We start from the raw sequence: 26,362 nt of genomic DNA, 5'->3' as shown, positions 1-26,362 counted from the left end.
TTAAATTTCCAAAGAATGTCTTGGGATTATTTTCCAAAGAAATTCTTTAGGAATTCTAAAGATAAATTTCCAAAGAATGTCTTGGGTTTATTTTCCAAAGAAATTCTTTAGGAATTCTAAAGATAAATTTCCAAAGAATGTGTAAGGTTTATTTTCTAAAGAAATTCTTTAGGAATTCTAGAGATAAATTTCCAAAGAATGTCTTGGGATTATTTTCTAAAGAAATCTTTAGGAATTCTAGAGATATATTTCTTAAGAATGTCTTGGGATTATTTTCTAAAGAAATTCTTTAGAAATTCTAAAGATAAATCTCCAAAGAATGTATAAGGTTTATTTTCTAAAGAAATTCCTAAGGAATTCTAGAGATAAATTTCCTAAGAATGTCTTGGGATTATTTTTCCAAAGAAATTCTTAAGGAATTTTAGAGATAAATTTCCTAAGAATGTCTAGGGATTATTTTATAAAGGAATTCTTTAGGAACTCTAGAGCTAAATTTCCAAAGAAGATCTAGGGTTTATTTTCCAAAGAAATTCGTTTGGAATTCAAGAGATATATTTCCAAAGAAGGTCTAGGGTTTATTTTCCAACGAAATTAGTTAAGAATTTTAGAGATGAATTTCAAAGGGCCAGATATATTGCAATTATGCTTTACGTATAATTATCTCAAATATTTTTACCCAAATTGTTTATCTAAAGTTTTCCTTAACTTAATGGTTAAAAAATTTAAAAACTAGAGGTGTGCGGTTAACCGTTTCAATCGAATAATTCGATTTGGTATTCGATAAGCCCATTTTCACTATTCGATTCGAATATCGAATACCGAACTGACTATTCGGTTAAAGTTCGACTACCATAAATTTAGGTCCTTGGCTCTAGAGAGACCCACCTTATTTAAAAAAATTTTCATCCCAATTTTATTTGTCTCCCATCAAAAACTACCAGCAAGTGCATAGGAAAATTTTAAGAAATACTTGACCACCAATGAGGAGGGGTATTTTGAAATTTAGGAGCTTCTAATGTTCTTCTCCTTACTTTGTATTGACTATTGGCGAATATTACGGTTACTACCCGATTAACCGCGAATAGTTGGCCTAGTATTCGCGAATATTAGGGTTAAATATTCGCGGTTACTAGGCTTAACTATTCGCGATTAATCGGGAAGGAAAAACATTACCAAGGCCGAACTATTCGGTGTTCGATTTGGAATAAACTATTCGATTCGGTATTTGATAAGGAAAATTTTTTGGTATTCGATAACCGGTTCGATACCCAAAAAGTGGTATTTGCACACCTCTATTAAAAACGTTTAACGAAGGCTTGTTCCGTAGCTAAGGCTCAGCATGCGCTGAAATGAAATGTTATATTTACATATTTTTTTCTTTTTTTTTGCCTTTAATAATCCGTGAGGTGTTTATTTAAAGGATAAAATAGATTAAAAGTAAAGTAAGAGTAATTAAAATCGTTGTTTAGATTTACATGGAATCTAAGCTGGCAGTCGGAATTGTTGCTTAATTCTCTTATGGCATGTTTTATCTTTATTTCGAGCGTAATTAGAGTCCAAAATAAATATTTTTTTAGAAATATTGTAGAGATAATTAGGTTAAACGCGTTTCTGGTGCTCAAAAAACTCTCAATGAATATACATCGTTAAATTTAACAACAACGTATGGATCTACTGCTTGGCCATTAAAGCCTCCAAAACCCACTTAGTACCCTATACAATTGCACAAGGTTTAAACTTTCAGCCGTTTACGGATGTTTAAAAGTCTGACTTTATAAGCAATTTCACACTGCATGCGAGAATTTCCCTCGCTGTAAGGGGTGTAATTCACCATATAAGAACTGCATTCCCAGTATTGGGATATGGTTCTGCATGTGAGAGCTATCCTCGTTTCTAGGGACTAAATTAATTTACCCCATAACCTTCTCTATATGTTACCCAAGAAAATTCCATAGATATTTCCAAAGACATTTCCAAGTAAATTCCGAAGATATTTCTCAAGAAAATTCCAAAGATATTTCTCAAGAAAATTCCAAAGATATTTCCCAAGAAAATTCCAAAGATATTTCCCAAGAAAATTCCAAAGATATTTCCCAAGAAAATTCCAAAGATATTTCCCAAGGAAATTCCTAAGACATTTCCCAAAGAAATTCCAAAGACATTTCCCAAGAAAATTCCTAAGACATTTCCCAAGGAAATTCCAAAGACATTTCCCAAGGAAATTCCAAAGAGGTTTCCCAAGAAAATTCCAAAGATATTTCCCATGAAAATTGCAAAGATATTTCCCAAGAAAATTCCAAAGATATTTCTCAAGAAAATTCCAAAGATATTTCTCAAGAAAATTCCAAAGGTATTTCCCAAGAAAAATCCAAAGATATTTCCCATGAAAATTCCAAAGATATTTCCCAAGAAAATTCCAAAGATATTTCTCAAGAAAATTCCAAAGATATTTCCCAAGAAAATTCCAAAGATATTTCCCAAGAAAATTCCAAAGATATTTCCAAAGTAATTTCCAAAGAAAAAGAGGCCAATATTCCCCAATTTCCAAAAGAACGCCTTAAGGATTTCCAAAGCAATTTCCCAAGGAATTTTCTTAAGAGTTCTTAAGAAGATTTTTGTAAGGGACCTTTCTAGACTGCTTTCGTTTTCTTGAGTTGGGGGCCGCTGTGGACCTACTTCAGTGAGTCGGCGAAAAAGAAAATTCCAGCGGCGATCTTCTTGTTCTTGACGTGCGAGTATGTCATCACGTTCTTGAGCACGAACGGCTTCGAAATGTTGGAAAAGCTCCAACTGGAAACGTTCCCGGGTTTCTCGTTTTTCTTGGACAAGACGGACGCGAGCGTCGCGTTCTTCCTGAGCGAGATGGGCGCGTTCGGCACGTTCCTCGCGAGAGAATCGAGCACGAGTTACGAAATCCGCGCGTATGAGTTGAATAAGCTCTGTAAGATTGGCCGCATCCGTTAAAGAGTGGGCTTCTGTGTCGTCCTCTGACTGATCTGAACCGTCCGAAGAAGACTGTTGTAGAGTTGGGTCAGCTGTAGAGGAATCTTCGACGTTAGCTAAGGGTGTCTCCGAAGAACGAGGATCAGGTGGCGTGGTATCTTCGACGTTAGCCGCCGGTGTCTCCGAAGAACGAGGAGTCCCACTCCCCGGTGAAAAAGAGGGCCGATCCATCGGTCAAAAGCAAACGAAAAACAGGCCGAAAAACTTTTGTGTTAGGCGCCAATTTATATAACGCTATGTTATATAGAAACCTTAACGAGTAAGGGGACTTTTCGGAGAGAGCCCAAAAATCAATCACTCCTTTCGAATTCCAACCAAAAAGTGTCATTTTATTCTTCTTAAAATATCTCGTACATGTTTTCAATATAAAAGGGAAAACCCGTGCTTTATCGTGAATATTTTCTTAGCATTTAGCTATCCAGGTGTAGGGGTAATAATTCATATTGGCACGAAGTAAATACGAAATTATAAGTATGATATATATTTTTTTCGTGGTCGTTACACTTTCCATAAGGGGATGTTAAGCTATAATAAACTAGCTAGGCGTAGGCTATCTATCAGGCGTTGTTTTAAGAGACTTAAACAAGACGACCCAAGGGCTCGTAATAGTAGGCACATCGTACAGTACTTAACAGGTGCACATAAAATTTATGTGAATAGCCCCTCGATGCGCTACTTTTTACTGTGCTAAAATCATTTTTCATTAAATTTATTTATGTTGTAAATGTAATAGTGCGACACAGAGAGAAATTTCGAGTGAGTAGCCCCTCGATGCGCTACCCTTAACATTGTTAAAATGATTACCCGTAAGATCATTCTAAAAACAACGATGCTAAAATGATTACACACAAGTAACCCTTAATAGAAGAACAGAAAGTTTTAGTGATTACAGACTTGGACTGCAAAATTTACCGAGTGTAGACAATTCTCGCTTTTCGTTCTCGAACTAGTGTCTAGCATTACGAAATATAGTTAGTGTCATACTTTTCTAAATATCTAATAAACTTATGGCAAGAGTGATTAGTCTGGTCGTAGAAAGTGATGAGACTAAAGAGCCAAAGATAATGCATGCAATATCTCAGCGGGTAAAACATGCTCTGTGTAATGTCAGATGGGAAAACAATATGAATGTTTGATGCAATCCCTTACAAAAATCTTCTTAAGAGTTCTAAAGGAATTTCTTTGGAACCCTACGGAGCCCTTGGGATCATTTTCTAAAGAAACTTTTTCCAAAGACTTCCTTGGAATTTCCTAAAGAATTCTTGAGATAAATTTCTAAAGAAGGTCTAGGGATTATTTTCTAAAGAAATTCTTTAGGAATTCTAGAGATAAATTTCCTAAGAAGGTCTAGGGATTATTTTCTAAAGAAATTCTTTAGGAATTCTAGAGATAAATTTCCAAAGAATGTCTTGGGATTATTTTCTAAAGAAATTCTTTAGAAATTCTAGACATAAATTTCCAAAGAGTGTCTTGGGATTATTTTCTAAAGAAATTCTTTAGGAGTTCTAGAGATAAATTTCCTAAGAATGTCTTGGGATTATTTTCTAAAGAAATACTTTAGGAATTCTAGACATAAATTTCCAAAGAGTGTCTTGGGATTATTTTCTAAAGAAATTATTTAGGAGTTCTAGAGATAAATTTCCAAAGAGTGTCTTGGGATTATTTTCTAAAGAAATTCTTTAGGAGTTCTAGAGATAAATTTCCTAAGAATGTCTTGGGATTATTTTCTAAAGAAATTCTTTAGGAATTCTAGACATAAATTTCCAAAGAGTGTCTTGGGATTATTTTCTAAAGAAATTCTTTAGGAGTTCTAGAGATAAATTTCCTAAGAATGTCTTGGGATTATTTTCTAAAGAAATTCTTTAGGAATTCTAGAGATAAGTTTCCTAAGAAGGTCTAGGGAATATTTTCCAACGAAATTCTTTAGGAATTCTTGAGATTAATTTCCAAAGAAAGTCTAGGGTTTATTTCCCAAAGAAGTTCGATAGAAATTATTGAGATAAATGTCCAATGAAGCTCTAGGGTTTAATATCCAAAGAAATTCGATAAGAATTCTAGAGATGAATTTCCAAAGAAGGTTTATTTTCCAACGAAATTGGTTAAGAATTTTAGAGATGAATTTCAAAGGGCCAGATATATTGCAATTTTGCTTTTCATATAATTATCTCAAAATATTTTACCCAAATTGTTTAGCTAAAGTTTTACTAGATAGACATTAACTTGATGGTTGAAAAAAAAATAAAACGTTTCACGAAGGCTTGTCCCGTAGCTAAGGCTCAGCAAGCGCTGAAATGGAATGTTATATTTACCTACTTTTTTATTTTTTTTGCCTTTAATAATCCGTGAGGTGTTGATGTAATGGATAAAATAGATTAAAAGTAAAATAAGAGTAATTAAAATCGTTATGTTTAGATTTACAGGGAGTATAAGCTGTCAGTCGGAAGTTTTGATTAATTCTCATATGTGCAGTTTTATCTTTATTTCGAGCGTAATTAGAGCCCAAAATAAATATTTTTTTAAAAACATTGTAGAGAAAATTAGCTTAAACTCGTTTCTGATACTCAAAAAACTTTCAGTGAATATACATTATTAAATTTAACAACAACGTCTGTATCTACTGCTTGGCCGTTAAAGCCTCCAAAACACACTTAGTACCCCATACAATTGCACAAGGTTAAAACTTTCTGCCGTTTACGGATGTTTTAAGTCGATTAAATGTCCGACTTTATAAGCAATTTCACACTGCATGCGAGATCTTAACTCGCTATAAGGGGTGTTGTTCAGCATATAAGAAGTACACTTCCTGTATTGGGATATGGTTCTGCATGTAAGAACTATCCTCGTTTCAAGTGGCTAAATTAATTTACCACTTCTCTATATATTTCCCACGAAAATTCCAAAGACATTTCCCAAGTAAATTCCAAAGACATTTCCCAAGAAAATTCCAAAGATATTTACCCAAGATATTTCCAATGACATTTCCTAAGTAAATTCCAAAGACATTTCCCAAGGAAATTCCAAAGATATTTCCCAAGGAAATTCCAAAGACATTTCCCAAGGAAATTCCAAAGATATTTCCCATGAAAATTCCAAAGATATTTCCCATGAAAATCCCAAAGATATTTCCCGAGAAATTCCCAAGGAAATTCCAAAGATATTTCCCATGAAAATTCCAAAGATATTTCCCAAGAAATTCCCAAGGAAATTCCAAAGATATTTCCCATGAAAATTCCAAAGATATTTCCCAAGAAATTTCCAAAGATATTTCGCAAGAAAATTCCAAAGATATTTCCAAAGTAATTTCCAAAGAAAAAGAGGCCAATATTCCCCAATTTCCTAAAGAACGCCTTAAGGATTTCCAAAGAAATTTCCCAAGGAATTTTCTTAAGAGTTCTTAAGAAGATTTTTGAAAGGGATATGCTAACGTTAATCTAATAGATTTCCGCATAGAAGATTGTAAATAACGTAACGCTATATTTAACTGATACTTCCTTCGTCTGTGTCAATTTTTCGGCGCCGAAGCAAAAAATTAAAAAACACAGAATTAGTGAGTCGCTTTCTTTTTATCAAAGCGCGGTAACGAAACTAACGATGCATTTGATGATTGATGCAAGCTATCCGTGTTACTTTAATTTTCATAAAGTAATTCTTGTTTTAATCGACGTGTGTTGTCTCTACGTTTAAACGGTTGGATCTTTCCTATTTTAGAGGCCGCCTTCGATAGTGGGATTCTCTTAGTAGGATAGTAGTAAAAATAGTAGTATTTTTCCTAGAACCGAAAAGCTAAACCGATGAGGGAGAAAATACTATGGATAACTAAATTCTGACTAAAACGCTTTCATAGGGTTTTACTCTATATATAATTTATGATTATTATTAGTGATTAATGCTATATTTATAGCAAGGTTCAGCCTTGAGGGAACGAAATCCCCTGTCGCTAAGGCAGGTCTTACATGCAGAACTATACCCGTTTAAGTGAGGGTAGTTCTCGCATGCAGTGTAAAACTGCATACAAAGTTGGCCATTTGATGGACTTAAACGCGGTATGAAACTGCATTTAAAAGTCAGTCGTATGACCAATTATAAACTTCTGGAAAAGGCAGAAAGTTTTCAATTTGGATAATGTATGGGGTATTAAATCGGTTTTGGAGGCCATAATATTCAAGCAGTAGATACAGACGTTTTTGTGAAATTTAATAATCGCTTTTCAAAAAGAGGTTTTCGAGCACCAGAACCGCATTTAACCTTATCTTCTCTACAATATTTCCAAAAAATAAAATCCATTTGAACTCTAAATGCGCTAAAAATAGATAGACTGGCCTCTTAAGTAGGCCACTACTGACGCCTAGTTGAGCGGCCATTGTAATTTTCCATGGTTCCTTTTACTTGTTTATTCTCTACTGGCCTCTCAAGTAGGCCACTACTGACGCCTAGTTGAGCGGCCAGTGTAATAGTCCATGGTTCCATTTTGCTTGTTTCTTCTCTACTGGCCTCTCAAGTAGGCCACTACTGACGCCTAGTTGAGCGGCAAGTGTAATAGTCCATGGATCCATTTTGCTTGATTATTCTCTACTGGCCTCTCAAGTTGGCCACTACTGACGCGAAGATGAGCGGCCCGACACCTAACCTAACCTAACCGAACCGAACCGAACCGAACCTAACCTAACCTATACTTATCTAGTTTGAACATTAGGACATATCTGTACTGGCCTCGCAATTAGGCCACTTAGGACACCTAGTTTAAAGGCCAATGTGATACTTCCATTTCGTTTTTAATATTTATTCACGAACGGCAAAGTAGCCGACGATAAAAACATAGATAAGAGACCCGTGTATTGTCCCTAGTTTAATTTTGCGTGTTTATTCTCTACTGGCCTCTCAAGTAGGCCACTACAAACGCTTAGTTCAGAGGCGCGTGTAATTGTACACGGTTCCGTTTTGCATGTTTATTTTCTACTGGCCTCTCAAGTAGGCCACTAAAAACGCTTAGTTCAGAGGCGCGTGTAATTGTACACGGTTCCGTTTTGCATGTTTATTTTCTACTGGCCTCTCAAGTAGGCCACTACAGACGCCTAGTTGAGCGGCGGTCCATGGTTCCATTTTGCTTGTTTATTCTCTACTGGCCTCTCAAGTAGGCCACTACAGACGCCTAGTTGAGCGGCCCGTGTAATAGTCCATGGATCCATTTTGCTTGATTATTCTCTACTGGCCTCTCAAGTTGGCCACTACTGACGCGAAAATGAGCGGCCCGACACCTAACCTAACCAAACCTAACCTAACCTAACCAAACCTAACCTAACCTAATCAAACCAAACCTAACCTAACCTAAACTATCCTAACCGAACCAAACCTAATCAAACCAAACCTAATCAAACCAAACCTAAACTAACCTAACCTAACCTAACCTAACCTAACCGAACCGAACCGAACCTATACTTATCTAGTTTGAACGTTAGGACATATCTGTACTGGCCTCGCAACTAGGCCACTTAGGACACCTAGTTTAAAGGCCAATGTGATACTTCCATTTCGTTTTTAATATTTATTCACGAACGGCAAAGTAGCCGACGATAAAAACATAGATAAGAGACCCATGTATTGTCCCTAGTTTAATTTTGCGTGTTTTTTCTCCACTGGCCTCTCAAGTAGGCCACTACAAACACTTAGTTCAGAGGCGCGTGTAATTGTACACGGTTCCGTTTTGCATGTTTATTTTCTACTGGCCTCTCAAGTAGGCCACTACAGACGCCTAATTGAGAGGCTAGTGTAAATGTCCATGGTTCCTTTTCCTTGTTTATTCTCTACTGGCCTCTCAAGTAGGCCACTACTGACGCCTAGTTGAGCGGCCATTGTAATTTTCCATGGTTCCTTTTACTTGTTTATTCTCTACTGGCCTCTCAAGTAGGCCACTACTGACGCCTAGTTGAGCGGCCAGTGTAATAGTCCATGGTTCCATTTTGCTTGTTTCTTCTCTACTGGCCTCTCAAGTAGGCCACTACTGACGCCTAGTTGAGCGGCAAGTGTAATAGTCCATGGATCCATTTTGCTTGATTATTCTCTACTGGCCTCTCAAGTTGGCCACTACTGACGCGAAGATGAGCGGCCCGACACCTAACCTAACCTAACCTAACCTAACCTAACCTAACCTAACCTAACCTAACCGAACCGAACCGAACCTAACCTAACCTATACTTATCTAGTTTGAACATTAGGACATATCTGTACTGGCCTCGCAATTAGGCCACTTAGGACACCTAGTTTAAAGGCCAATGTGATACTTCCATTTCGTTTTTAATATTTATTCACGAACGGCAAAGTAGCCGACGATAAAAACATAGATAAGAGACCCGTGTATTGTCCCTAGTTTAATTTTGCGTGTTTACTCTCTACTGGCCTCTCAAGTAGGCCACTACAAACGCCTACTTGAGAGGCCCGACATGGAATTTCACCCGCCTCGCCTAAACCAATCCTAACCAAACCTGGTCTAATCTCGTTTGAACGTAAGGGCATATCTGTACTGGCCTCGCAATTAGGTTAAAGGCCAATGTATTATTCCAACATTTCGTTTTGCATGTTCATTCTGTATTGGCCTCGCAATTAGAACACTTAAAACGCCTTGTTAAAAGGCCAGTGCATTACCCCATTTCATTTTTCCTGTTTATTCACGAAAGGCCTCTTTACACGGAAAAAGACAGTAATATAGCAATGTTTTGGAAAAGGCGGCAATTTATGGTTACTGAGAAATAATTTGGAAAAGGCGGCAATTTATGGTTAGTCAGCAATATTTTTGAAAAGGCGGCAATTTATGGTTAGTCAGCAATATTTGTAAAAGGCGGAAATTTATGGTTAGTCAGCAATATTTTGGAAACGGCGGAAATTTATGGTTAGTCGGCACAATGTAGCAATTCATACTATTTTCTCCATCATAGGTTCCGCTTTTCCTCGTAGGGGGAATAGTACTATTTTTACTACCATCCTACTAAAAATTTTACCACTATGGAAAACGGCCTCTAAAATAGGAATGACCCAAACGGTTTTTATTAATGAAAATTAAGTACCTAACATAAGCTTTCAAGTCAACAGGAACATTTAGGCACACTTCCTTCAAATAATCATATTATAATCTGCCAATCCAATGAGATCATTTAAAACGATTTTTTTATTAGAATTCATCGGAGTGAATAGTGTAGTGATTAAGTACGATGGTTATTTCAACCTATTAATCCAGCTGAGGAAAGTAGTTTGAATGGGGCAAAACAACATATGTAAAGGCAACAATAATCGTAATCCAACGAAAATATAATTTCCGATCACCCACTTTACTCAATATTCAAACTAGCATACGAATAATAGGGCGAGTACGTGGGCAACCCAATTACATTTAAAGGGAGGGTGAAGAAGAAAATCAAGTGATTTTTTATCAATTCTTCTACTAATTTTAAGACCAGTCTGCATAGTCAAACATTCAGGAAATACTTCCGAATGATTTTAAAATTCAAATTAGGTTCAGATTTTAAGGATGATTTTAAAGAAGGTCCTCCGACCAATCGCGTAACGCCTTGCCTTTTTATTAACAAAATTCTCGTGGCACGTTCCATGTCTCGCGCCACGATTGTCACGTCGCGCGCGAATTTTATCAAATCTCGTGCTAAATTTCATTCAACACGGAACGTGCCACGAGAATTTTGCTAATAAAAAGGCAGGGCGTTACGCGATTGGTCGGAGGACCTTCTTTAAAATCATCCTTACAATCTGAACCTAATTTGAATTATAAAATCATTCGGAAGTATATCCTGAATGTTTGACTATGCAGACTGGTCTTATAATTTGTAGAAGAATCGATAAAAAATCACTTGATTTTCTACTTCACCCTCCCTTTAACAACCAGATTTGCACCACGACACGAATTCTAGGCCTTTCACCACTAACGAACTGATATACAGGGTGTTTCTGGAAAGTCTGGCACAAATAAACAGGCATGTTCTTTGAGACAAAAGTAGTCCGATAGGTCCTATGACGTTTTGGGGTAAAGCGCTCCGTTGCGACGTCATGGGCTCTCAAAAGTAGGCAGAAAAACAAGGAGATTTTGCAGAATAATAGCACTAGTATTGTGGTTTTGACCCAATTGTTTTCGATTACTGAGCATAAGGCAATGATCGAAATAAGTTCAAACCTAGTGGAAGACCGTTAACGTGTTAAACGGCCAAAACCGTTAATCCCTTTTTTTTTTATTAATGATTGTAATTAAAGGTAAGGAAAGTAGCTCAGATATCGGTTACTTGTTTGTTCAGATGTACTGGTAACTGACCAGTCTTTTATTCTTTATTTCAATAAGACACATTATTTTTACAATAATTCGAATGAACCCCTTAAATTTTACAATAAATCGAATGAACCGCTTAAATTTTACAATAAATCGAAAGAACCCCTTAAATTTTACAATAAATCGAATGAACCCGTTAAATTTTACAATAAATCGAATGAACCCGTTAAATTTTACAATAAATCGAATGAACCCGTTAAATTTTACAATAAATCGAATGAACCCCTTAAATTTAACAGTAAATCGAATCGATTCCATTAATTTTACAATAATTTGAATCGAACCCATTACTTTTACAATAATTCAAATGAAACCTAATTACATTGTTCTACAAAAATTGTTCAAAATGGGCACCATCAACGTTTAAGCAATCTTGCGCGCGTCGTTTGAAAGATTCACGAACACGTTCGAAGATTCCTGGCGTGTTACGGATGCTATCACATCCATCAATTATCCTTTGTCGTAAGTCTTCGACATCGCGAACTTCACTTCGGTATACCAAGTCCTTGAGATGGCCGCAAAGAAAAAGATCGCATGGGTTGAGATCGGGAGATCTTGCTGGCCACGCAACAGTTCCGCCTCGACCTATCCACCTCCGGAGAAACGCGACATCAAGATATGCTCTAACTTAAAGACTAAAATGGGGCGGTGCGCCATCGTGCATGAACCACATTATTTGTCGCAGTCGTAACGGTACGTCCTCTAAAAGCTCCGGTAAATTGTCTCGCAGAAAGGTCAAGTACGCCTCCCCATTTTAGCCTCGGTTGCAAAAAATAAGGTCCAAATAAATGATCTCCTACAATTCCGCACAGACGTTCAAACTAAACTGAACTTAATGTTTCAAGACAGTGGTCGCGTGCGGGTTTTGTTGCTTCCACTCGTGATAGTTATGTAAATTAAGTATACTGTCACGCGAGAAATTGGCCTCGTCGGAAAGTAGCAAAGTACGCGGAAAGTCTAAGTCATTTACCCGTGCCACAAACCACTGGCAGAAATCGACCCGTCTCGGATAATCATGATTATCCGAGTACTTTGCTACTTTCCGACGAGGCCAATTTCTCGCGTGACGGGATACTTAATTTACATAACTATCACGAGTGGGAAGCAAAAAAACCCGCACGCGACCACTGTCATGAAACATCAAGTTCAGTTTAGTTTGAACGTCAGGTACGGAATTGTAGGAGATCATTTAATTGGAGCAAATTGGACCTTACTTTTTGCAACCGAGGCTAAATGGGGAGGCGTACTTGACCTTTCTGCGTGACAATTTATCGGAGCTTTTAGAAGACGTACCGTTACGACTGCGACAAATAATGTGGTTCATGCATGATGGCGCACCGCCCCATTTTAGTCTTCAAGTTAGAGCATATCTTGATATCGCGTTTCGCCGGAGGTGGATAGGTCGAGGCGGAACTGTTGCGTAGCCAGCAAGATCTCCCGATCTCAACCCATGCGACTTTTTCTTTGGGGCCATCTCAAGGACTTGGTATACCGAAGTGAAGTTCGCGATGTCGAAGACTTACGACAAAGGATAATTGATGGATGTGATAGCACCCTTAACACGCCAGGAATCTTCGAACGTGTTCGTGAGTCTTTCAAACGACGCGCGCAAGTTTGCTAAAACGTTGATGGTGCCCATTTTGAACAATTTTTGTAGAACAATGTAATTGGGTTTCATTCGAATTATTGTAAAAGTAATGGGGTTTATTAGAATTATTGTAAATGTAATGGGTTCGATTAAAATTATTGTAAAATTAATGGAATCGATTCGATTTATTGTAAAATTTAAGGGGTTCATTCGATTTATTGTAAAATTTAAGGGGTTAATTCGATTTATTGTAAAATTTAAGGGGTTCATTCGATTTATTGTAAAGTTTAAGGGGTTCTTTCGATTTATTTAAAATTTAAGGGGTTCTTTCGATTTATTGTAAAGGTTAAGGGGTTCATTCGAATTAATATTGTAAAAGTAATGGGGTTCATTCCAATTAATATTGTAAAAGTAATGGGGTTCATTCGAATTAATATTGTAAAAGTAATGGGGTTCATTCGAATTAATATTGTAAAAGTAATGGGGTTCATTCGAATTAATATTGTAAAAGTAATGGGGTTCATTCGAATTATTGTAAAGGTTATGTGTCTAATTGAAATAAAGAATAAAAGACTGGTCAGTTACCAGTACATCTGAACAAACAAGTAACCGAAATCTGAGCTACTTTCCTTACCTTTAATTACAATTATTAATAAAAACAAAGGGATTAACGCTTTTGGCCGTTTAACACGTTAACGGTCTTCCACTAGGTTTGAACTTATTTCGATCATTGCCTTATGCTCAATAATCGAAAACAATTGGGTCAAAATAGCAATACTAGTGCTATAATTCTGCAAAATCTCCTTGTTTTTCGGCCTACTTTTGAGAGCCTATAACGTCGCAACGGAGCGCTTTACCCCAAAACGTCATAGGACCTTTCGGACTCCATTTGACCCAAGGAACATGCCTGTTAATTTGTGCCAGACTTTCCAGAAACACCCTGTATAACTGTTTGGTACTAAATCCTCAGCAATCAACTCCCTAACCTAGTCTTGGGGTGAGATAAAAATTCACAAGTGCGTCTTGCCAAATAGTTTTAACGCAAATAAAGTAATGATGAATAGCGAACTATTTATCGCGTAGGTGATTATTTTTAGTTACCTTACCTTACTCCAAATGTTCCGATGTTGGGAAGAAGAACGTTACACTTGCCCCGCTTTGTGGTACACTTCTCTCGAAGAGAAGTATTATATACTTCTGATAATACCTATAAATACCTAAAATTCCGAGATGGTCCTATAAAAACCTATAATTCCTAAATCTATCCTATAATACCTATATTTTGGTTATGTTGGTTTAAAAACACTAAGAAAGTTCAAAAAACAATCCAAAATTTTTGATTATATTTCTAAATAAACGCCGTTTTAGCGAGATAACGTTTGACTAGTAAAGTACCGGGACTGGAAACAGGATCTAAATACGATTTGGTCGCAAAAGAATTGATAACCGATAATTGGGCGAAAACGTCTTTGTTTTGAAATGTAGGAGCCAATCAGACAAATTGGCAACAGCGGTGTAAACAACAAAATAGTACTTTATTTTATTAAAAAATGTCAAGATAGGATGAGAGCGCTCTTTTTTTGTTTGCTGATGGTCCCAACTGTCCCATTTTTGGTGGGTCGGTGCAACCTTGCACAGAACCAATAGGTGGGTTTCCAAATTCTGCAGTGAAGTATTGAGATAGGCGTAAAAGGGGCTAAGAAGACAAATCTAATGCTAAACCCTCTCGCGAGTTGGCGCGCAAGGAATGGTTCTATGGAAATTTTACATTGCTATTGTCCAGCCACCTGGAGGGAAATTTTGGCGAACTACTTTTCTTCTTCGCACCTGCGAGTTCAGCTGCTACGTAGTGAATATGGAAACTCACCTATTATGCCATAAATCAAGTTACAAGGGTTTTTGGGAACAGCTTTTACCTTTGATCTCTTATCATGAGGAACTAAAAGTCTTAATTTAAGTTTTATTTTTAGAAAATGGGCAAATCCCAACCTAGAATTTCGCGCTTTTATTTAATATTTTCAACAGTGCCTATCGGATGCGGATGACTATGAATCATTGCATACTATTTCGGCTTTTATACCACTGGTTAGATTTATTTATCACTAAATTAAAAATTATCCTACGGTTCAAAAAACTCAATAATTTAAAAAACAATAATTAAAGTGATGTCTGGCAACGCCGCCCGTTGCTCACCTCCCAATATCACACCATAGTAACACTAAACTGTACCAATCAGTGCCAAACTACAGCTGGCTTGGTAGAAGTTCACAAACTAAAGTCTACATTGTTTTGATTTTTGTTATAGACTTTAATCGCAAATTTCGCCTTTATTAAATTTAATTTATCATTTATTAGATATTAATTCAGGGATGGGAAATCCAATAATTTCACTTTCGAGAGCGTAAGACTAGCAGTTTCTGAACTTATACTATAGACTACCAAACGTCGAAAGCTAGAAATAGAATTATGCAAATTATATGAAAAAATATGAAAATAACTGAACGCCAATTTCTTCTTAAATTACATTAATTTCGAGACGTAATTAAAATCCAGCGAAACTTAACCTGGCAAACGTACGAAGTATTTACGGGCGTAGCACTAGGTTGAAAGCTGAAATCGAAGACCACTTTTGCAAAATTTAGTTTCTCGGTTATTTTCGGTTTCTAATTGTAATTAGCTTAATTATTTAAGGAAAGGCATCAACTCTGAATGTTTTGAGCCTCCTAATTCCAATGGTGTTAATTTCAGATCTTCACGATTAACTGTTAGTTAATTATGCAATTAAACCTTCAAAAAGACAACTTACATTTTTAATTTTTGGTATCTCAAACATACTTTTGGCTTTAAAATAGCAATAAATTTAAACGAAACTATCCGATTCTGACGTAAAAATCGATGATAGAAATCGAAAATGCTACAGTCTCCGGCCTCCCTCAAAGCATTGTAGACCTTAGTTTGTGGACTTCTACCGAGCAAGCTCTAATTTGGCGCTCGGATTTATTTATTAACTCATTATTTTTTTTCTAAAGTATATCATTTAAAGTGTAAAATCAATTTAGTTTTGATTTTTGTTATCAGTCAGCAGTGTAATTTAAAATTAATTTTTACAGTTGTTTGTTAGTTTTGTTTCTTGCAGTATTTTGATTTTGTGTTTAGACGTTTTAATAGCAGCTTTCGCCTTCTATTTAATTCAATAGATCGTTACTAAAAGATTAATTCAAGCTTGAGATATCCGATAATTTCACTTTCGAGAGCGTAGGACTAGCAGTTTCTGAACTATGGACCACCGATAGCTGGAAATCGAATTATGCCAAGTATGTGAATAAATTTGAAAAATCTTGATCCCAAGTTGTAGAGTTTTTAACACTGAATTCAAAGCAATTAAGCAATAAGATAGAGTCAGTAGTTGGACCAGAATCAGATTTTTCAAGTTCTTCTAATTGGTTTGAAAAAATTGGGACATCAGAAATCGATCAAACAGTGTGAATTTAAGAACAATTTAAACCAGTTTTTTCGAAATCAGTAAGGAGCGCAGTATCTTAAAATAAAACAAGACGGCCCAAGGGCTCGTAATAGTAGCCATATCGTACGAGTGAAAGTCCCTCTATACCCTACCCTAATGAGTGGATAACCCCTCTATACCTTACCCTAATGAGTGAATAGCGCTATCTTTTTCAATGCTTAAATGATTTACCGTGCATAAAATCAGAGTTAATAGCCCCTCGATTCCCTACTCTAAACAGTGATTAAATTATAACCGTATAACTTTTGCTGTAATTCTAATATTCCGGCGAATCGAAGAACAGAGAGTTTTTAGTGATAATCCCCTCGATGAGTTTACAACATAGACTTATGCCGATGCACACTTATCGCATCTTATAAATTTCTAACAAGGACTTATGCCCAGAAACTTTTGAAAGAGAAAGTTTAGTTATAGTGATTATGCATTTTAGTGATTATCCCCTCGAATTACCTTTGGCAATGCTAAAATGATCAAATGCATAACGCTCATTTAACACTATGTTAGCTCTATCTAAACCCACATTTGAATTAACCGCTAAAACGTTCCAGTCAAACATAACATAGATGACGATAGCTACCGAACGAGAACGAAACAGATGAGGAGCGCGGTAGGAAACGGGGAAAATCGTTATCTATTTAATTAGCACATACATAAAAAGAAAATAAATAAAAAAACCCCAAACATACAAATTCATAAGTATCCGACCCCACAGATAAAAATTCAAAAGTTTCCGACCCCACAGATTAATAGGTACCCCACCCCACATCACCCCGACATTTTAGAGATAAGAATAATTAATAAAAAACTCGGAGTTTCTATCAAGTCTCTATGGTTAAGTTGGTAAAATTTCTGCCTATTGCGCCAGCGACTCGGGTTCGATTCCCGGGTCTGACCTGAAAAAATTTTAATTAAAATTAAATCTCTAACCGAGCCCAGTAACCCGTATGGGTGGGTTGTGGTAATATAAAGTTCCTTTTAAGCTAAAATCTGACGATAACGAAGCGACAACCCCGGCCACTACTACTACTACTACTACTACTACTACTACGACGGCTCGGGTCAAACTAAGAGCCTATCATATACTACGATATGGCTAAAAAGGGGTCCCCTCTCATACCAAGAACGCGTGAATCATCAAAATTTCCCCGCGTGTCCACGCTGCTTACAATAGGTATCTTAAGCCTAGTTCACACCTGGCGAATTGAGCAGCGAACGGAGGAGCGAACTGAAGGCGCGAATAAGTAAGCGAATAGATCCAAGCAAATGAGGGAGCGAAGAGCTGTCACACTAGGCGAATTGAGGGGCGAAATCTCCAAATTGATATCTGTAGGGGGTGCTATATTGGCGGGAAAATCAGAAAGATTGGCTGGTTTGTCTTTTTTCATCATTTCCATGGATAGAATGATAGAAAGAAGGTGCTTGCATTGCATTGGGGTAGGATTGTTGTAGCTAGAGGATGAACTTAATACACCAGCCAATAAAAAATCAAAAAACTGTATGGGATTTGATTAAGCTTTGTAAATTACGAATGAATGATAGAGCCAATTATAGGAAGTGGTTGAGAACGACTCCGACAACATTTAAGAGTTTATTGCAAATGGTGGGTCCATATATTCAGAAGAAAGACTCAGTTTTGCCAGAAAGCATTCCGCCCGGTGAACGTCTTGGTCATGCTTAAGGCGAAGTATATTTGGATGAAAGAAAGAAAAAAATCTTCTTTGGTCGCTCGCTAGAAAATAGATTTTTGGGCGATAACAGATAAGAGCTGAGCAGCGAATAAAAAGGCCTCCTACCCACCCACATTTTATACGGGCAAAGCTGACCTATTCGCTCGTAAAAATAGTTTGGAAACTATTCCGGGCGAACGGGGTGAGCGAATGGCCAAAACTATGTCAGACTAGGCGAACGGACGAGCGAACTGTTCGTGACGGGCTATTCGCTCCACAATTCGCCAGGTGTGAACCAGGCTTTAGATCTAGGCTCTCCTCCCTGATCTAGCTAGATAAGGACAGGGCAAAGGCCTTTTATCAAAGAGGACCTAGGTTCTTTTTACATTTTGGTACGAATACGAAAAGGGGTTTTTCCGTGACGTTATTTTTCTTGGGCTCTATCATAAGCAAATAAAACTGAGTATGGCCCTGTATAAAAAATCATGTTTCGTTACAAATGGGTCACGTGACAATATCCAATAAAAAATTTCCGTCAAAACCTAGGATAATTAAGGTTGTTGCTCTGATTAAAGAGCATCAACATCACTTGATACCAAAAATACACTGGGAGGCCAGAGATCGTAGCCTTTTCTCTCGCTTCCCAGTTAGGTTGTATTTAAAAATGCGGATAGCCGTAATTAATAATAATAATAATAATTAAGGCTTTTATTAGGAGTACACTTTCAGAAAAATCTGATTTACAAAGTGGTCCCTGTGTCGATAAAATAAAACAATTAAATTAAATTTGTATTCTTAATACACATTCATTTGAGATCTTTTAAAATTTTGATAATTTCGTTTTTAAGTGGAACAACTAATCAACTGCTAAGCCTACGGTCTTGCGACCACTTTCATTCGATTCCTTACAGGTTTTTACGTCAGAATCACATAATATCATTTGAATTAATTGCTATTTTAAAGTCAAAAATATGTTTGAAAGACGGAAAATTAAAAATATCGTCTGTCTTTTTGGGCGTTTAGTTACAAAATTATTTAACAGTAAGTCGTGGAGACCTAAAATTAACACCATTGGAATCAGGAGATTCGGAACATTCAGAGTTCATGTGCTTTCTTAAATCATTAAGCTAATTATAACCAAAAAACTAAATTTTATAAAAGTGGTCTTTGATTTCAGCTTCCAACCTAGGGTGACACCAGTTTATACTTCATACGTTTGCAACGTTAAGTTTCGATGGAATTTTTTTACGTTTTTCGTTAATTACAGCTCGTAATTAAGGTAATTAAAGAAGAAAATTATTTTTCCTGACTAATTTTAGAGTCAGGAATTTGAAAAACAGGATTTCAAAGCGGTACAGTGATATTTTTTTACACGTACTTAATTTTATACTAATTTGCAAATCACCATTCGATTCCTTGGTTAAAATTACCCCAAAATCAATATCGGTTTAATTATTATGGGCCTAATTAAAGTATTTATATGTGAAAACCATATCAGCCGTTCTAACGGTCTAAAAATGACAATTATAACTCTATCCTACACTTTACAAAATAAATAACCATATCGCACCAAAAAATGGCGATTAAAATTAATTAAACTATTTTTTAACGCCGATTAATGGGTTTTGAATTTTACAAATTTCGAGCATTGGCACCTAATGTTATTTTGCCTAATGTTTATTTCTTTGCCTCTGAAGTTCAGTTGACATTTATTATGACAGTGCTAGCAAAGGCAGAGAAGAATTACAAACCCCCATATGTTCACTAACTACTAGGGTTGACATAAATCATGGCATTTGGAACTGTGGTTGGGGGGTTGACAGACAGGGAAAAAACATGGAAAAAAGAAAAATGCCTAACCCCCACCAAGGAGAATGAATAATCCTCCTTGCCCCCACCACCCAGTATCCTTCTTTCTCACAACACTTTAGGAAGCGTCCACCCGGGAGCAGCACTGTAGCTATAATTTAGCCAATAGCGTAGTAGTATTCGGTTTGGTCAAAATTCAAATCTGCGAGACCGCAACGGACGGTTCAACGGTTGCCGCATTGCTTTGGCTTAGGGCGCGGTGCTTACAGTTTACTGCTTAGGGAAGTGAAGGTAACAAAGAACTATTTCAAGAAATAACTATTGGACATTGGGATCATTTGATTAAGCGTTCACGAAGACAGGTTAGTAATTAATAATTACCTTCCTGGAGATAATTTCAGGTTAAAAATTAAAATTTTTTAATCGACGTTGGAACACTATCATTCAACTTCGCGCTCACTAAATATGTTGTAATTATTCGTGTAAATTTTCCATGTCATTGACTGTTACTATGATTATTATTATTATTATTATTATGTGATACAATGTGATGTATAATATTTTACTGTGATATCACTACTGTGATATTCTGAACTGTAAGGCTTATAGCCCTAGTTCGTTATAAACCAAGGAGCAAAAATGGTGGCTAAGGCAGGTTACTAATTCCTAATTACTTTCCTAGAGATAAGTCTATACTTTCAGGTTAAATTCAAACCTTCAATGGACCTTGCAAAGCTAGGTTAATTAATCATGACTTTCCTAGAGATAAGTCCATACTTTCAGGTTAAATTTAACCCTTCATTTGACGTTACGAATCTATCTCTCATGGCTTCAATGGACCTTGCAAAGCTAGGTTAATTAATCATGACTTTCCTAGAGATAAGTCCATACTTTCAGGTTAAATTCAAATCTTCAACAGCCATTGAGACCATATAAAATGGTTAATTACTCCTTAAGTCAGGTACGTAATTTGAATTTCTAATAATCATCCTAGAATAGGTTGAAAATCTGCTATGGACGTTTCGACCATTAATGATTCATAAAGGCGGACCTTAATTTCTAATTAAGATCCTAGAGATAGGGTACACGTGCAGATAAAAATTAAGATCTTCCATGAAGACCATGATTGAGGAGACCATACAAAATGGTTAATTTTAAGGGCTCTACAGGAATCTCTATGCTTACACGTGCAAATGGCAGACCACTTTTAAGTTTCTACCCCTACCAAATCTACAGTGCCAGACTGCCAGTGGAGCCATACGCTTCAAATTTTATGCAATGACTGGACGCTATAATCAATGGATGGTTCATTGTTTATGAATTGTTAAATAAAAGCCTGTACATTTTCTCTCAAACTAAAAGCTACAAAGAAGGCAAAAGGGTATAATAAGTCAAACCAAAGTTTTCGAAATTACATACAATTCACCCATGTGATAGTTATCTGCCCATATTAAAAAATTCGTTACAGTTCAACTATTCAAAACTTTAGTTTTATTAGAAACATTTCAACCTCTATGGGTGAAAATGCTAACTTAGATTTGATGTTGTAAAGAAAGTATGTTATAATGTGGTGATATACACTTATGGTATTCAACTTTCTCCTAAATAATAAATGAAGGTATGGCCTAGTTCTTAAAAGATGCACTTTTATCTTAAAACTAATGGCTATTACTAGGCCTAGTACTCGAGACTTAAATCCCCAAAATTTGCCGTAACGAGCCTTAGCCACACCGGCAAGCCTATTCCCAAATATGACTAGAAATAATTTAAAAACTTCATCCTGTAAATAGTATAATTTCTAAAATATTTTACTTCATTAATCACGTTAAAAGTTTAAAACGTAGTTAAAGGGGCACACTTCATAGTTTTCGACATTGTCACTTAAAAGCCTTAAGGCTAATCGAGCTAGGGATTCAGATTTTAAAAATGTGCGAAAAAAAGGAAGCATTTAAATCGAATGGAGGATCCGATTGATCCTCGCTAATGCGGAAAAGCAGTGACATTAGAGAGTTTAAGCTGACACTTCATTTAGCAGTCCTTATGCGTACGTGTAAGCTAGCTCTCCAGTGAAAGTGTCAATCGACCTCTAACTGACTTCGCAATGAAATTAATTTTAAATGTGACGTCACGCATCGAAGGACCCCTCCTCCCCCTTCGTCACGGACCATCACAAACTTACAAACCCCCTCCCCCTAAGAGTGTGACGTAGTTTATGGACGGTCCCCCGGAGGTCTAGAGAATATTTCTGTGCGCTAAGGGTATGAAATCTTCATGTACCAAGGTCTATGGAATCTTTAGCGCGCAGGTCTAAGGGATCTGTTTGTGCACAAGTCTACGGGATCTGTTTGTACACAATTATATGACATGTGTTTTCACAAGTCTACGGGATCTGTTTGTACACAATTATATGACATGTGTTTTCACAAGTCTATGGTATCTGTATGTATACAGCTCTACGAAATATGTTTGTGCACAGACAGGGTGACCACAACAAAGCCTTGTAATAGTTATAGGAAAATTGGAAATTTACAATTGATTTACAGGAAATTATAGGAGACTAGCTGTTACCCGCGGCATCGCTTGAGTGTAGTAAGAACTTCCATCAAGTATGGGTACACTTAACTGATTCGACTAATATTTTTGTAGCATCCTAGGAGCGAAGACACTCGGCGTCGGCCATCAGCTCGTCGGGACATTTTTTATTGCTTTACACGCAGACATTCTATAAAGAAGGGCTATTAAATATCTGGTCGCCATTTAAAATGGTGACAACAAATCGATCCCGAAAGACCATTCTGCCCGTCTATAGGTTAATGGAATCCAGTGAACTAAATATTTGTAAAATCGGTTGAAACGCGCGGACTTTCTAACAAAGAGAAAATTTGTTACATTTCTGGGTGCCATTTATTAAGGTGGCGGCGGATTGGATTAATCTTTCTTAGTACGCGCCTACTATTTACGAGTAACGTTCCTCCAAATTTTCACCCTTGTGGGGCCAGCGGTTTGGGCTGGGCGATGATTATCAGTCAGTTTGTAAGTCAGTCGGGACTTTGATTTATATAGATATAGATGTATAATTTAAAAAAAAAAATAGGAAAAGACAAGAGAACTACTCTTGAAAAAAATAACAAAATATAGGTTGCAAATGCTTTGAAAGAAATAAGACAAGATTTACAAAAGAACTTTGGTTTAATTATAACCATAAATTCGTAAGATATGTTACATAAATTTGTCACTGGTTACTGAGAGCTTGTCTCGAAGTGACATAAATGAAACGTCGTAGATTCTCGTAAAGTGACGCCTGATGAGGCCCTGCCAAAGGCTTAGTACAGACTAAATAGGAAGATGGAGCAGAAAATCGCGTGTAGTCAATTCTCGCGTCGTTCTCGAACTAGCTCTCATTAAGTCTCTAGCATTTCGAAATATAGGAAGTGTCATACTTATGGAACGTAATTTTAGAAACATATGCTATAACTTTAAAGCATCACGGACTTCCGTGACAAATATTTTTAGAGGCTTCCATAGCTTTAGCTACATACATCATGGAATACTAAACTTAAAACACGATCGGAATATCTGAATCACAAAAGCGTTAGCCTGTATTGTAAATCCACGGTGGCTGATTGCTAGTAGCTAGTGGAAATCGGCATTACTTTCTGTCAAATTTCTGTTTTGAGTGATATATAACAAACCAAAAGTGAGACTGCACAAAATATCTACAATTTCAAAAATAGGAAAATATAAGAAAATTATCGATATTATAGGAACTAATAGGAAGACATCCGAAAATAGGAAAAATTATAAAATTTAGGAAATATGGTCACCCAGCACAGGTCTATGGAATATGTTTGTGCACAGGTGTATAGATTGTTTTTGTACACAGGTCTACGTAATAATTTTTTAGCCTAAGTCTTCGGAATCTATATGTATTATTGCATCCACTGAGCTTTGCACATGAAAACGACGGGAAGGCAATTTGAGTTGGACTGGGCGTTGAAGCAATCAAGATTAATACTTCTATAATAGATGGTTAGGGCCTTGTTAGTTCAAACGCGGTAACTAATAAACGCGCAACACCACAAGACTTAAATGGAGCGCCTGATTTTCAGAATAAGTTTTAAAATACTAGTTTCTAAACAGTTTTAATTTAATTTAATATTAAGACTGAAGTGACAGATATTAATAAAAACTGTCTTTGTACACAAAGACGCTAAAAAGGAAGAGATAAGTGTAGAAAATTAACTGTTTGAAGTAACAGATATTCAAATTTTCATTTTTGAAGACGTGATTATAAAACATCAATTATTTTAAAAAATTTCTTATCTTAGTTTTTTTCACAAAAATTTCAGAGAAACTACCTTAATACTACTTTTTATTTTCTAGAAACATTTGCTTCGAGGAAGTTCAAATACTCGGATATCTGAAAAATAGAGCTAGAAGAATTTATTTTTATATTTTAAAATTGAAAATATTGCGAACCGAAAATTACATTCGCCCTTTGACTGTGATGTTGTTATTAGAGTCAAAAAGATCTGTAGCTTGATCGTGATCTTTTGAGAGATATACATCACGTCAATTTTTGAAACTTCGAAAACTTTAAAATTAACGAACAGGTTTTGTTAAGTTTTCATGCTTGTTTTATTTTGTCTGCTATCAACGATTTTCTGTCCATTTTATTCTCATTATAGGCCCGAATACTCAAACTAACTCTAAATTTTAAAAATAAAATAAAATGCATACGTGTTCTATTTCTCAAATGATGCACATGTTTGAGGATAAAATATTTTACTTAAGGAATTTTGGTGAAAAAAACTAAGATAAGAAATTTTTTCAAATAATTGATGTTTTATAATCACGTCTTCAAAAATGAAAATTTGAATATCTGTTACTTCAAACAGTTAATTTTCTACACTTATCTCTTCCTTTTTAGCGTCTTTGTGTACAAAGACAGTTTTTATTAATTATTTATGTCATGAACTTTTAATTTAATGCAAGGTTTTACAAATCTACGAACTATTATAAAAATGAATTATTGCCACCACCCTTCAAAACAAACCAAAGTTGACAATGATAAAAAGAAAATGAAAAAAAAATTACTATTTCAAATAAAATTTGTTACAAATTACTTCGTCTTTTCATTTTAAATGCAGGTCTATTATGACTCGTAACTTGACAAGTCCATCGCTAAATTATTTACCGAAAATTCTCTTAAAACATTTGAGTACTGGAATGTCACAGAGAAATTCGTTGAATTCCGTGAACTCACTTCAAAATCAACAAATTCACTGATGAATTTCGTGAATTCGCTTCAAAATTTACGAAATCGCAGATAAATTCAGTGAGATCTCTTTATAATTTAGTGAATCCATCTAAAGCATTGATGAATTCAGAAAATTCCCTGAATTCACTTAAACATTTACGAATTCATACTCGAATTCCGTGAATTCACTAAAAAAATCTATAAATTCGGATGTGAATTCATTTTTACTTGCGTGATGTCATCTAAAACATTGAAAAATTTCTTGAATTCTTTGAATTCTTTCTAAGAATTCTGTATTCAGTAGAGAATCATGAATTCACAGGGTTGAAAATGAAGGAATTCATGAATCTGAAATCAGGTGTACATCTTCTAGAGAGAGATAGCAGCCCCTCGTCACTGACCAAATGTTGCCTACATCCCTGACCATTTTAAGGTGTTTACCAGAGCCCACTTCATAATTACACCTGGCACATATTTAGCTTTTCTCGAAGCATGGTTTGATATGCCAAACAAAATCCCTGACTTTTTAGGAGAACGTTTTAAATCCCTGACTTTTTCCCCTATTTTCCATATCCCTGACTCATCCAGGTGCCGTACGAACCCTGCCATAGAGTTCCAGTCTCCAGATGGAATTATTCTATGAACTTTTAACGTGATTAATGAAGTAAAATATTTTAGAAATTATACTATTTACAGGATGAAGTTTTTAAATTATTTCTAGTCATATTTGGGAATAGGCTTGCCGGTGTGGCTAAGGCTCGTTACGGCAAATTTTGGGGATTTAAGTCTCGAGTACTAGGCCTAGTAATAGCCATTAGTTTTAAGATAAAAGTGCATCTTTTAAGAACTAGGCCATACCTTCATTTATTATTTAGGAGAAAGTTGAATACCATAAGTGTATATCACCACATTATAACATACTTTCTTTACAACATCAAATCTAGGTTAGCATTTTCACCCATAGAGGTTGAAATGTTTCTAATAAAACTAAAGTTTTGAATAGTTGAACTGTAACGAATTTTTTAATATGGGCAGATAACTATCACATGGGTGAATTGTATGTAATTTCGAAAACTTTGGTTTGACTTATTATACCCTTTTGCCTTCTTTGTAGCTTTTAGTTTGAGAGAAAATGTACAGGCTTTTATTTAACAATTCATAAACAATGAACCATCCATTGATTATAGCG

General features: G+C 36.0%; 1 long non-coding RNA gene across 1 annotated transcript in view; it reads left to right on the top strand.

The window, feature by feature from the left end:
- The window catches only part of LOC149584664 (uncharacterized), a 407,519-nt gene extending 381,956 nt beyond the window's left edge, over positions 1 to 25,563 (top strand). Inside the window, exons 2-3 of the long non-coding RNA XR_016380343.1 lie at positions 25,064 to 25,251; positions 25,461 to 25,563. This is a non-coding gene — a long non-coding RNA (uncharacterized LOC149584664). The remainder of the gene's footprint in view (positions 1 to 25,063; positions 25,252 to 25,460) is intronic.
- The last annotated feature ends 799 nt before the right edge of the window (positions 25,564 to 26,362 follow it).

Source organism: Phalangium opilio, unplaced genomic scaffold, assembly GCF_054372755.1.
Source record: "Phalangium opilio isolate 3A_F unplaced genomic scaffold, DU_Popi_V2 ptg001170l_1, whole genome shotgun sequence".
NCBI lineage: Eukaryota > Metazoa > Arthropoda > Arachnida > Opiliones > Phalangiidae > Phalangium > Phalangium opilio.
Note: the sequence above shows the minus strand (reverse complement) of the source record. Positions and strands in the feature narration are given on the sequence as shown.